Source organism: Artemia franciscana, unplaced genomic scaffold, assembly GCF_032884065.1.
Source record: "Artemia franciscana unplaced genomic scaffold, ASM3288406v1 Scaffold_1406, whole genome shotgun sequence".
Classification (NCBI taxonomy): domain Eukaryota; kingdom Metazoa; phylum Arthropoda; class Branchiopoda; order Anostraca; family Artemiidae; genus Artemia; species Artemia franciscana.
The window spans coordinates 5,784-20,451 of NW_027062815.1; positions in this window are offsets into that span (position 1 = coordinate 5,784).

Below are 14,668 nucleotides of genomic sequence, written 5' to 3' on the forward strand. Positions count from 1 at the left end.
GTACTATACATGACACTTACCGTAGTGCATGCCAAGCTCTGAATTTATTGGAGAATGACCAACACTGGGATAACTGCATCAATGACGCGTGCGAAACGTCAACCCCAAGTCAAATTCGTGCATTGTTTGGCATCATTTTAACAACTTGCTCTCCATCAGCTCCTACAGAGTTATGGGAAAAATATAAGTAAAAAATGTCCGAAGATATACTCCATCGAAAACAGTTAGAGACGTCAGATATGACTTTTGATTTTTACATCAGAAATTTATAACTACACTTTAGTTGTTATAGAAGATTTGTGCGTACGTTTGGCAAACAAACCTCTTCAGGATTTGGGAATGCCTTCACCTAACCGTATCGCTGCTGTTTCGACATGTGTAGAATTGGATCGTGAACAAAGTTACAGTACGAGTGATCTATTGTCGTATGTACAAAATAACATTTCCAAGTTAACGTCGGAACAAAAAGACATTTATGATACGATAATGCATTGTGTCGATAACAACATTGGAGAAATTTTCTTTTTGGATGCGCCAGGAGGTACTGGTAAAACGTTTGTGATAAAACTGATTCTGGCATCAATTCGATCAAAAAATGATATAGCGTTGGCAATTGCGTCGTCCGGAATAGCCGCAACATTGCTGCCTGGTGGAAGAACTGCTCATTCCGCTTTGAAATTGCCTCTGAACTTGCATTCTACAGAAACTCCCACGTGCAATATTTCCAAATCATCTGGGATGGGTAAAGTATTGCAGCAATGCAAACTTATTATTTGGGATGAGTGCACAATGGCACACAAAAAATCGCTCGAGGCTCTGGATCAATGCTTGAAAGATTTGCGAGGGAAGTCGAAACCCTTTGGCAGCACATTAATATTGCTTGCGGGAGATTTCAGGCAAACATTACCTATAATACCTAGATCAACTCCTGCAGACGAAATGAATGCTTGCCTGAAAAATTCTAATTTATGGGCACACGTAAAAACATTAAAATTAACTACAAATATGCGTGTCCGATTGCAAAACGATGACTCTGGTCAAACATTTTCAGATCAATTGCTGGCAATGGGAAACGGAAAGCTCCCAGTAGACTCAATTTCAGGACGTATACAACTACCTGCTGATTTCTGTAATTTAGTGACGTCCAAAAATGAATTGATTGAAAAAGTATTTCCGAATATTCTAAAAAATTATAAAAATAATAAATGGCTAAGTGAAAGAGCGATTCTCGCACCAAAAAATATAGACGTCCACGAAATCAACAATATTGTTTTGACCAAGATTCGAGACCAGGCAGTCCTTTACAAATCAGTCGACACAGTTTTGGAACCAAATGAAGCGGTTAATTATCCATCTGAATTTTTAAATTCCATAGATCTTTCAGGGTTTCCACCACACGTGCTACAACTAAAAATAGGCGTACCAATAACACTTTTAAGAAATATAAACCCACCAAAGCTTTACAATGGCACTCGACTTGCCGTAAAAAAAACAATGGAAAACCTAATAGAGGCCACAATCTTGACAGGGCCTTTTGAGGGTGAGGCTGTTCTTATTCCTCGCATTCCCATGATTCCAACGGATCTGCCTTTTCAATTTAAAAGATTGCAATTCCCAATTCGATTAGCATTTGCAATCACCATTAACAAAGCTCAAGGTCAATCATTAGAAAAATGTGGTATAGATCTTAATACTGATTGTTTTTCCCATGGACAATTGTACGTTGCATGTTCGAGGGTCGGTAAACCTGACAATCTATTTATATGCAGCGACAATTGGACAGCGAAGAATGTTGTATATTCGCAAGTTTTACGCAGTTAATTTGTATTTTGGAACCAAATGAAGCGGTTAATTATCCATCTGAATTTTTAAATTCCATAGATCCTTCAGGGTTTCCACCACACGTGCTACAACTAAAAATAGGCGTACCAATAATACTTTAAAGAAATATCAACCCACCAAAGCTTTGCAATGGCACGCGACTTGCCGTAAAAAAAACAATGGAAAACCTAATAGAGGCCACAATCTTGACAGGGCCTTATGAGGGTGAGGCTGTTCTTATTCCTCGCATTCCCATGATTCCAACGGATCTACTTTTTCAATTTAAAAGATTGCAATTCCCAATTCGATTAGCGTTTGCAACCACCATCAACAAAGCTCAAGGGCAATCACTAGAAAATGCGGTATAGATCTTAATACAGATTGCTTTACCAATGTACAATTGTATGTTGCATCTTTGAGGGTCGGTAAACCTGAATATCTATTTATACGCACAGACAATGGGACAGCGAAGACTGTTGTATATTCACAAGTTTTACGTAGTTAATTTGTATTGTATCTATCTATCTATCTATCTATATAAAAACGAGTTGTGTGTATGCATGTTTGTTTGTTTGTAAAAAGAGCGTTTGCATATGGACAGACAATGGGAAAGCCAAGAATGTTGTATATTCGCAATTTTTACGTAGTTTGAAACACATATATAAATCTATCTATATTCACAGGTGGGACACAGGGACACAACTACAATGGCGCGTAACTAATATGGCGCGTAACGACTTACGCGCGCGGGGGGGCTTGGGGGGCGCGAAGCGCCCCACCAACTAGGTGTTGGGGTGGCGCGAAGCGCCACCCCAACAGCTAGTGTAATATAAAAATAAGTTGTCTGTGTGGCGAGGGACGTCACTGTCCACATATGACGTCTGAATTATTTCATCACATACCAACTCAAAAACGAATGTATTCAAGCCGAAGTAGCTCAGTTATATAACTACCTGTGTTGGCGCAGTGGCTTTGACCTTAGCGTGGTAATACGGGACCCAGAGATAGAGCCATGCTGCAGGAATGCAGTACAGGGCCGACGCAGGGACCTTAGTAGTCAAGAAGGGTCGTTAATCCGATACAAATACAAATACAGTAGCTCAGTTGGTAAAGCGTTATGTTCCAGGTTCTAGGTCCGAGAGGTTCCAGGTTCAAACCTTGGCTTTAGCATTAATACAAAAGAAGAAAAAAAACTAAAAAAGATAAAAACTACAAAAAAAACTAAAAAGAAAATACTAAAACAAACTAAAAAAGCTAAAAAACTAAAAAAGGGTAAAAAACTAAAACTAAAAAAGAAAAAAAACTGAAAAAAGGTAAAAACTACAAAAAAAAGTAAAAAGAAAAAAAACTAAAAACTAAAAACTGAAAAAGAAAAAAATAAAAAAGGAAAAAACTGACAAATAAAGGAGAAAAAGAAAACTAAAAAAAAACTAAAAATTAAAATTAAAAAAACTAAAAAAGGTAAATGTATTCAAGCCGAAGTAGCTGAGTTGGTAAAGCGTTATGTTCCAGGTTCTAGGTCCGAGAGGTTCCAGGTTCGAACCTTGGCTTTAGCATTAATACAAAAGGAGAAAAAAAACTAAAAGAGAAAAAAAACTAAAAAAACTAAAAAACAGTTAAAAACTACTAAAAAAAAACTAAAAAAGCTAAAAAACTAAAAAAAGGTAAAAAACTAAAAACTAAAAAAGGAAAAAAACTAAAAAACTAAAAAATGGGTAAAAACAGCAAAAAAACTAAAAAGAAAAAACTAAAAACTAGTAAAAAAAACTAAAAAAGAAAAAAAAACTAAAAAAAGGAAAAAAACTGAAAAATAAAGGAGAAAAAGAAAACTAAAAAAAAACTAAAAAGGTAAAAACTACAATAAAACTAAAAAGACAAAAGAAAAAAAACTAAAAAGCTAAAGAATAGGTAAAAACCAAAAAAATAAAAAGAAAAAAAGGAAAAAAACAAAAACTTTATTTCACCATATACCAATTCAAAAACGAATGTATATACAGACCGGGACACAGGGAATATAAATGACGACCGGGACACTTAAAGAGAAATTACAGACTGGGACACCGGGACACAAATGACGACTGGGACGTGTGTGTCGACTGACGTTATGTTTGTGTGTCGACTGGCGTCATGTTTGTCGACTATAAATGACGACTGGGACACAACTACAACGGGGACGCCGGGGGGCTCAGGGGGATATATAAATGACGATGGGGACATAGGGGATGTTTGATTAGCAATCACCATCAACAAAGCTCTAGGGAAATCATTAGAATTAAGAAATATAGATCTGAATACGGATTGTTTTTTCCATGGACAATCATATGTTGCATGTTCAAGAGTCGGTAAACCTGACAATCTATTCATATGTACAAACAATGGGACAGCGAAGAATGTTGTATATTCGCAAGTTATACGTAGTTAAAAAAGTATATATATACTAGCTGTTGGGGTGGCGCTTCGCGTCACCCCAACACCTAGTTGGTGGGGCGCTTCGCGCCACCCCAAGCCCCCCACGCGCGTAAGTCGTTACGCGCCATATTAGTTACGCGCCATTGTAGTTGTGTCCCTGTGTCCCACCTGTGAATAGAGATAGATATAAATATATGTTTTTAACTACGTAAAACATGCGAATATACAACATTCTTCGCTGTCCCATTGTCTGTGCATATAAATAGATTGTCAGGTTTACTGACTCTTGAACATGCAACATATAATTGTCCATGGGAAAAACAATCCGTATTCAGATCTATACCTCATTATTCTAATGATGTGTCCCTGTGTCCCGGTCGTCATTTATATTCCCTGTGTCCCGGTCGTCATTTGTGTCCCGGTGTCCCAGTTTGTAATTTCTCTTTGAGTGTCCCGGTCGTCATTTATATTCCCTGTGTCCCGGTGTCCCGGTCGTCATTTGTGTCCCGGTGTCCCGGTCTGTAATTTCTATTCGAACAATCCCTGTGTCCCTATCGACGAACCTTTGTTTTTTTAACTTAAATCTGGTAGGCATTGATGACCTTATCAAAGTCAAAATCCCAAACCCAATCATCATCGCTATCATTTTCAGTTTTGATATGTTTTGACTCTCGCTGTCCAGGTGGATTTTCATCTAACTGCGCGGTTTTGCGTTCAAATACCGTTAATGACGTCACCGTCAAAGCAAAAATGACGACAACTAATTTCATGACGTCAGTCAACACAGAAACATGACGTCACCTGATCCACAGACAGACAGACAACTTATTTTTATATATATAGATATATATATATATATATATATATATATATATATATATATATATATATATATATATATATATATATATATATATATATTCACAGGTGGGACACAGGGACACAACTACAATGGCGCGTAACGACTTACGCGCGCGGGGGGGGGGGGCTTGGGGCCCCCCCAACTAAAAAAGCTAAAAAACTAAAAAAGGGGTAAAAACAGCAACAAAAACTAAAAAAGGGGTAAAAACAGCAAAAAAACTAAAAAGAAAAAACTAAAAACTAGTAAAAAAAACTAACAAAGAAAAAAAAACTAAAAAAAGGAAAAAAACTGAAAAATAAAGGAGAAAAAGAAAACTAAAAAAAAACTAAAAAGGTAAAAACTACAATAAAACTAAAAAGACAAAAGAAAAAAAAACTAAAAAGCTAAAAAATAGGTAAAAACCAAAAAAACTAAAAAGAAAAAAACAAAAAAACAAAAAATTTATTTCACCATATACCAATTCAAAAACGAATGTACATACAGACCTAGACACAGGGAATATAAATGACCGGGACACTTAAAGAGAAATTACAGACTGGGACACCGGGACACAAATGACGACTGGGACGTGTGTGTCGACTGACGTTATGTTTGTGTGTCGACTGGCGTCATGTTTGTCGACTATAAATGACGACTGGGACACAACTACAACGGGGACGCCGGGGGGCTCAGGGGGATATATAAATGACGATGGGGACATAGGGAATGTTTGATTAGCAATCACCATCAACAAAGCTCAAGGGAAATCATTAGAATAATGAGATATAGATCTGAATACGGATTGTTTTTTCCATGGACAATCATATGTTGCATGTTCAAGAGTCGGTAAACCTGACAATCTATTTATATGTACAAAGAATGGGACAGCGAAGAATGTTGTATATTCGCAAGTTATACGTAGTTAAAAAAGTATATATATATATATATATATATATATATATATATATATATATATATATATATATATATATATATATATATATATGTGTATATATATATATATATATATATATATATATATATATAAAAAATAAGTTGTCTGTCTGTGTGTCTGTCTGTGGATCAGGTGACGTCATGTTTCTGTGTTGACTGACGTCATGAAATTAGTTGTCGTCATTTTTGCTTTGACGGTGACGTCATTCAAGATATTTAAGACATATGTTCACGTAGAAATCTATTAATGTTTAAGTTTACAATGACTGATGAACTTACCATGGCAAAAGCCGATGAAGATGCTCAAAGAGTCTATGCCAAAAAACTTGCTGCTGATAGAGAAAGTCAGAAAAGAAAGCGTGCCGAGGAATCAAAAGAACAGCAAGGAAACAGGCTTGAGGCTGATAGAGAAAGAAAGAACAGAAAGCGTGCCGAGGAATCAAAAGAACAGCAAGGAAACAGGCTTGAGGCTGATAGAGAAAGAAAGAACAGAAAGCGTGCCGAGGAATCAAAAGAACAGCAAGGAAACAGGCTTGAGGCTGATAGAGAAAAAAAGAACAGAAAGCGTGCCGAGGAACTACCAGAGCAACGCGGAAGCAGACTTGCTGCTAAAAGAGAAAGTGAAAAAAGAAGGCGTGCCGAGGAATTACAAGAACAGCAAGAAATCAGGCTTGCTGCTGATAGAGAAAGTAAGAAAAGAAAGCGTGCCGAGGAATCACATGAACAGCAAGAAATCAGGCTTGCTGCTGATAGAGAAAGTAAGAAAAGAAAGCGTGCCGAGGAATCAGAGCAACCTGAAAGTTATCGCCTGGCATTCAGGTACAACCCAGTCGATGATTATAGCTTGAGTAGATGTGTTCAAATCGGGACAATGTCTAAAATTTGTCCCTATTGCAAGGCCTTGAAATTCAATGGTGAAACAATGGGAATGTGTTGCGCCTCAGGAAAAGTTAAACTTCCTCTATTGGCTGCACCACCAGAGCCATTGAAGACGAATGAATGCTTGCCTGAAAAATTCTAATTTATGGGCACACGTAAAAATATTAAAATTAACTACAAATATGCGTGTCCGATTGCAAAACGATGACTCTGGTCAAACATTTTCAGATCAATTGCTGACAATTGGAAACGGAAAGCTCCCAGTAGACTCAATTTCAGGACGTATACAACTACCTGCTGATTTCTGTAATTTAGTGACGTCCAAAAATGAATTGATTGAAAAAGTATTTCCGAATATTCTAAAAAATTATAAAAATAATAAAAGGCTAAGTGAAAGAGCGATTCTCGCACCCAAAAATATAGACGTCCACGAAATCAACAATATTGTTTTGACCAAGATTCGAGACCAGGCAGTCCTTTACAAGTCAGTCGACACAGTTTTGGAACCAAATGAAGCGGTTAATTATCCATCTGAATTTTTAAATTCCATAGATCCTTCAGGGTTTCCACCACACGTGCTACAACTAAAAATAGGCGTACCAATAATGCTTTTAAGAAATATCAACCCACCAAAGCTTTGCAATGGCACGCGACTTGCCGTAAAAAAAAACAATGGAAAACCTAATAGAGGCCACAATCTTGACAGGGCCTTATGAGGGTGAGGCTGTTCTTATTCCTCAGATTCCCATGATTCCAACGGATCTGCTTTTTCAATTTAAAAGATTGCAATTCCCAATTCGATTAGTATTTGCAATCACCCTTAACAAAGCTCAAGGTCAATCATTAGAAAAATGTGGTATAGATCTTAATACTGATTGTTTTTCCCATGGACAATTGTACGTTGCATGTTCGAGGGTCGGTAAACCTGACAATGTATTTATATGCAGCGACAATTGGACAGCGAAGAATGTTGTATATTCGCAATTTTACGCAGTTAATTTGTATTGTATCTATCTATCTATCTATCTATATAAAAACGAGTTGTGTGGATGCATGTTTGTTTGTTTGTAAAAAGAGCGTTTGCATATGACGTCATTATTAGTACATAGGGCTTTGTATATGCACAGACAATGGGAAAGCCAAGAATGTTGTTTATTCGCAATTTTTACGTAGTTTGAAACACATATGTAAATCTATCTATATTCACAGGTGGGACACAGGGACACAACTACAATGGCGCATAACTAATATGGCGCGTAACGACTTACGCGCGCGGGGGGGCTTGGGGGGGCGCGAAGCGCCCCACCAACTTGGTTTTGGGGTGGCGCGAAGCGCCACCCCCACAGCTAATATATATATATATATATATATATCTATATATATATATATATATATATATATATATATATATATATATATATATATATATATATATTCACAGGTGGGACACAGGGACACAACTACAATGGCGCGTAACTAATATGGCGCGTAACGACTTACGCGCGCGGGGGGGGGCTTGGGGGGGGGGGGCGCGAAGCGCCCCCCCCAACTAGGTGTTGGGGTGGCGCGAAGCGCTACCCCAACAGCTAGTTTATATATATATATATATATATATATATATATATATATATATATATATATATATATATATATATATATATATATATATATATATATATATATATATATATATATATATATATATATATATATATATATATATATATATATATATATATATATATATATATAGGAGACACGTTGTTCTATACTTAGTCAACACTACCGCGATCACTAGATATTCTTAATCCAGCATTCCCAAGTCTGTATTAAAATCGAGATTATACCATTTGCATTCAAGTTCCATGTATTAAGTTCCTAGAGCTCCCTAAGTATCTTATCTCTAGTTCGTAGCGTCTGGCTAATATGAGTCAACAAGTGGTTTCTTCAAGCCTTAGCTGTCGATAAGACGACGATCAATTTAACAGGGTCCGATTAATTGTTAAACTTAAGAATCCACCTATTTACATGACTAGTGGCACACACTAAGGACATATAATTTTCCACCAACACCTTCTTATTTATGGAAGATAACATTATGACGTTTTAATCACATGGGAACATGGCAAGTATTAGAAAGGGGCTGACTGTCATTTATCCTCTCCCTGGGGCACCGGAAATATATAAAAGGGTTAAAGCTTGATTGCATAAAAGGGTTGAATGCAAGAAGGGCAAAAGATGACATAATTAAAAAAAATACGTTCTGGTGTTCGCCATCTTGAATGAACTGTTTAAGGTTCTCCAATCATAGAAAAGAAAAATTGTGACGATATTGAATAGTCCATGGGTTTCTTTTAAACTACATTTTTTTTTAGCACTAGATCGAAACTTAGAAATAATAATAAAAAGAGCAAAATAATTTTGCATTAAAGTCAATGCAACACAGTGCAGTGCTTGGATGATTGTCTTTCGTTGAAGTTTTGGCCATCTGGTTACTCCAAAAATTTCTAAAGCTTTGGAGTACTTGTTCCCATGATGTAAAATACAAACGGCAGTAAAGATGCTTGCAAAGAAACCTACAAATTTCATAAGAAGAAATAAATCGACAATACGTTCAGACAGTCTATTAAAAAACAAAATGGAATCCCGAACACACTTGGAAAAAAATACATATGCCTTTTACAGAAAGGCAATGGACAATGTTATTGAGAAAGTCAAACCAGAGGCACAAAGAGTGGGGCTAGAAATGAGCGATCTTCAAGAATTGCTCGTTCTCTGGGATTTCACGCTAGATGAGGAAATGAAGAATAAAAAGAATGAAGGCGAGAAAGAAAAGGATGATAACAAAAGAAGGAAAAGATGCATTACAACGAAGAACACTCGTAAAGATAAGACTCTATCTGTAAACACCGAAGGGAGAATAAAAGTCGAAATGTCGGTACTTCCAAAATGCAGTGGCGAGACTGCTAAAGTACTTGAATTTATGGTCCCCTTGAGTTTTTTTAAGTATAAATTTTACCCATATGATAGTGAAGAAATTTTATCAGCAATGCTAGATTCCGAAGAGATATTAGAAATACTAGCAATGGCAGATGTAAAAGTACAACAAGCTTATCTTGAAAAATATATCGATTTGAAGATAAAAGAATTTCTGCAAAACAAAGCAGAGTATATAACGAAAATAAATGAATATAAAAAAAGAAAGAGTATCAAGAATGGACAATGCACGAGAAATGGCATAGAAGAGACTAATAAATGTGTTGGTACGAATGATGGTTTCAACAATATCAAGAATGAAGACCAACTAAGCTTCTCAAAACTACATGACAGTAATACTTTAGACTTATACTCAGGTATTTGCAGTGATTCTGGTACAGGGAGTAGTTCAGATGACAGTACCGTAATTTCGAACAAAGAAAATGATATTCTAAATGAATACGAATATGCTGATACAAAATCAGAAGCATCTAGTCAGAATGCGGGTACTTTGGATCCATCTAGTGACAAAAATTTCGACGTTGATGACAGACTCTCCGACCCGATGTCGTCGGACAGTAAATTTGACATAAGTGAGGATTTTGATAATACAACCGATAAAGCAATCGAAAGGTCAAGCGATTGCAATTTAAATGCAAGTGACGATCAGAATACAGGCATAGGAAATCCATTGAATCAAACCACGGCTAGAAGATTTGACTATTTCAACAAAATATGCTACCCTAATGCGCCTATTGGGCATTCTAGCAACTTAAAACAGTCTGAAAGATACACGTCATCTAACAATTATAATTTTGCGACTGTTGGCCTATCGTCTAAGGACTTGAACAGAAGTACTTACAGTACTTTTGCTCAGTTGGATGGCACTTTGGATTCATCTAGTGACCAAGATGTTGACTTTGATGACACACTCTCCGACTCGGTGTCGTCGGACAGTGAATTTGACATGAGCGAGGATTATGATAATATATACGATCGAGAAATCGGAAGATCAAGCGATTACAATTTAAATGAAAATGATGATTATTCTGATGACATGAATACCCCAGACAAGTTTGAAACCGAAAATTCTATTGTATGCAAAATCAGCAAGATAAAAAAAGTTAAAAACAAATGGGATTTTACTTTGTATAACATTGTATTGCATATTGATGGCCATGATTATGTATTTAAAGAAGCTGACGGAACTGGTATTTTTGAAGATCGCTTTGGCTGATTTTTGTTGAAATCGTAGTTGATGCCGTACATCAAATACTCTTTTTAGTATTAATTAAATACACAGAAAACCATTTAGGATGGACAGTTTATTGCAAGAGAAGAGTCTGAGCTCAGAACGATCTTTCCAGAACGGATCTTGGAAAGAAATTTATCTATTTCCAACAAAACTTTTAGATGAGATTGTGCCAGAGAAAAAGTGCTGCTTTCTGCCGCAACGAAACAACAATTTTGCCTCAAATAGGACTAAAATACTGGCCGACGCTAATTCTTAGACGGCTAATTTCTTTACTAGGCTGTGAAGCCCTTTTGGTGGTCTACAATTCCCTATTTTTAAAGCCCAGGAAAATTCTATTTTAGGAAACGTAGCAGCACTATTGTGTCTCCAATGGAATGTAAATCGGCAACTTATTTAAACCAGCGTAATCTCCTATTCTGCAACATATATGACGCAATATTTGCGTCATTAGAACAAGAAGGTTCTAATGAAGTTGGTAATAATGACAAAGAAACAATATGCAATAATGAGAATCTTGCTGTATGCAGTAATATGCATCTTTGAAACCTTGTGATGAAAGTAAAGCTTTACTGGTACTTCAAAATACCTTCCTAGGAAATAGGCTACTTTAGTTTGAAGACCTAGGCTATCCGTGAAAGTTTCTTTTTCCTAGAACAATCCCTTTCCAAGATAATAAAAAGTATCTAAACTAGAATTATACGAAAGTTATTCTAAAAAGTAGATAACAATAGGGTAAATGTTTACTTTTGTTCCAAGTGCTCTAAACTGGAAACTATCCTGCAAAGGAACATGGTTTCCAGTGTAGAGCACATAGAAATGCTAATTCTAGAGGCACATTCATTTCTGGTTGACCCTCTCTTTGACAGTCCAAAGGCAAAACAACTATGCTGTCAGGGTTAAACCCCCCCAGCCCCGGGGGCGAGGCCTGTAAGTTATACAAGTTGCTAAGCTTCTATGATGTTATCAAAACACTCGCTATTGGTTGTTTTTCCTGACCCCTTGACACTTTGACCCTTCTCCATGGGGTAAAATAAAAATGCATAAAGTGGGCTTGCTTATAAGTAACATTATCTGAGCAACGCATATTAGTCCATGAGCCCTGTGGGCAGTAGGGCAAGGTCTGAATTCTATATTTATTTAATAAACCTTTTTTTTAGTTTTATCACTGTTTGTTGAATGCATATAAGAATACAGACCTTGCCCTGGTGCCTGCAGGGCTCATGGACTAATATGCTTTGCTCTATAGGTAATGCTACCTATAAGCAAGCCCACTTTATGCATTTTTAGTTTGCCCCATGGAGAAGGGTCAACGTGTCAAGGGGTCAGGAAAAAGAACCAATAGCGAGTGTTTTGATAACATCATAGAAGCTTAGCAACTTGTATAACTTACAGGCCTCGCCCCTGGGGCTGGGGGGGTTCAACCCTGACAGCATAGTTGTTTTGCCTTTGGACTGTTTTGAAAAACATGGTTGTCTCAAATTTTTGACTGGATGCGTTTTCGCACAAGATCGTTGGGGGGGGGGGGGAGCTGGTTCCCCTTTGATCACTTTGTATTCTTAAAAAAACCCAGAACTTTTGATTTCCAATCGAATTAACCCCCTTCAAAGTTTGTAAGGCCAACCCCTCCACAAAGTCCTTATGTGTTAACAATGGGGAGCTTGAATAGGTTACAGCCCTTGCCTCAGTGACTGGGGGTTTTGTCAACACCTGAGTTACAGTTATTTGACTTTCGGACTGTTTTGATAAAATAGCTATCTCTAAATTTTGATCGGGTGTATTTAGGGAAAAAGGGGCCGTTAAGTGGTTACCCTCCAATCTCTTTTAATACTTAAAGAGGCCGTTAAAACGTTCAATTTCAAATCTTATGAGCTCCTTCTAAAATTTACATGACCACCTTTCCCAGAAAAAAAAAACATTGTATATTAACAATTAGTAATTGTCATAGCTTATAACCCTTGCCCCAAAAGCTGGGGGGCTAATCAAACCTGGAACCATAGCTACTTGATCTTCGGAAAATTTTAAACAAAATGATTGTCTCAAAATTTTGATAAGAAGGATTTGGGGAGAAAAGGACGAGGGAGGGGGACAAGATGCTCACTGATAACTTTTGACTCTTTAAATAGATCTACAACTTTCGATTTCATCTGAACTTATAATGTACCAAAAATAACCCTTGTAGCCGTCTATAGTTTTGAGAAAACGATGTTAAAAGACAGAAATTAAAGTTAAAAAAGATATTACCCTAGTTATACCCCAATCATAGCACGAGTATCATTCACGCCATAATTAGGATACAAGCGGGACTACAACCCAGTTCATATCAAGGACAAAGAGAGAGAAAATCTCAAGATAAAGACGCAAGCCTGCGCTGGTTTCCCTCCGATCTCTTTTGAGTCTTAAAACAGAACTAGAACGTTCGATTTCAAATCAAATGAGCCTCTTCCGAAATTTATATGGCTATCCCTTCCATAAAAATCTCATATGTTAGCAATGGGCAACTTGCACGGCTTGCATCCCTTACCCTGGAGGCTATTGGGGGTTTTGTCGACCCAGGCGACATAGCTATTTGACCTTTGGACCTTTTTTAACAAAACGGTTATCTCAAAATTTTGATCCGATCATTTGCGGAGAGGTGGAGAGGTGGGCAAGTTGCCCTTTGGTCAATTTTGTCTCTTAAAAAGGGCACTAGAATACCCAATTTCCAATCGAACCAGCCCCCTCTGAAGTTAATACAGCGATCTCTTCTATAAAACTCTGTAAACCCGGGCATAACTTACAATCCTTTCCCCCAGTCTCTGGGGTTTTGTGTCAACCCTGGATGCATTGTTATGTGGTCTTTGGACTATTTTGAATATAATTATTTTCAGTCAAATGCATCCGGGAGAAAGAAAGTTCACGGTGAGGGGTCTAGCTGCCCTCTGATCAGGCAGAGGTCGACTAGGTGCGTGGCCCGATTGGATGTTTTCTTGGAGGACCCTCTCTATATGTCAAATAATTTCGTAAAATATAAATTTGTTATATATCCGCGGGGCCCCGGTACTTGGCAAGCGGCAGGCCTCTATGTATGGATTGCTATTATCGCTTGTCTTCTAACCAAAGACAATGAGAGCTTTTTCTCGACGTCATGACGTCATCACATGTTCAATGCAGCCACCCTTTTTGAATTGTTGTAATCCCTTGTCAGGTAAAGGTTGTAAATATGACAGGCAAAGGTTGAAAATATGTCATTTACATAAATATTTTTTCCTCCAAAGATAAGGCTCTAGATCGTGGGAGGATTTTTTCCTCCAAAGATAAGGCTCTAGATCGTGGGAGGGAAAAGGGCTCCACTCGATGGTCGGTATTTTTTAAAAAATGACAAAGTTTTTGCCATGTTGTCTTACAACCATTTCATTTGGTGGAAAACTATGGTCAGGATTAAGAGTAAGGACAGAGCATACTTCATTACATGCAGGAGGGTTAAACCGTTTATAATCGACGCCATCTGGCACAGTAAAAATGAGCTGCACATTTGAAGGCTGTTGCTCCAATGA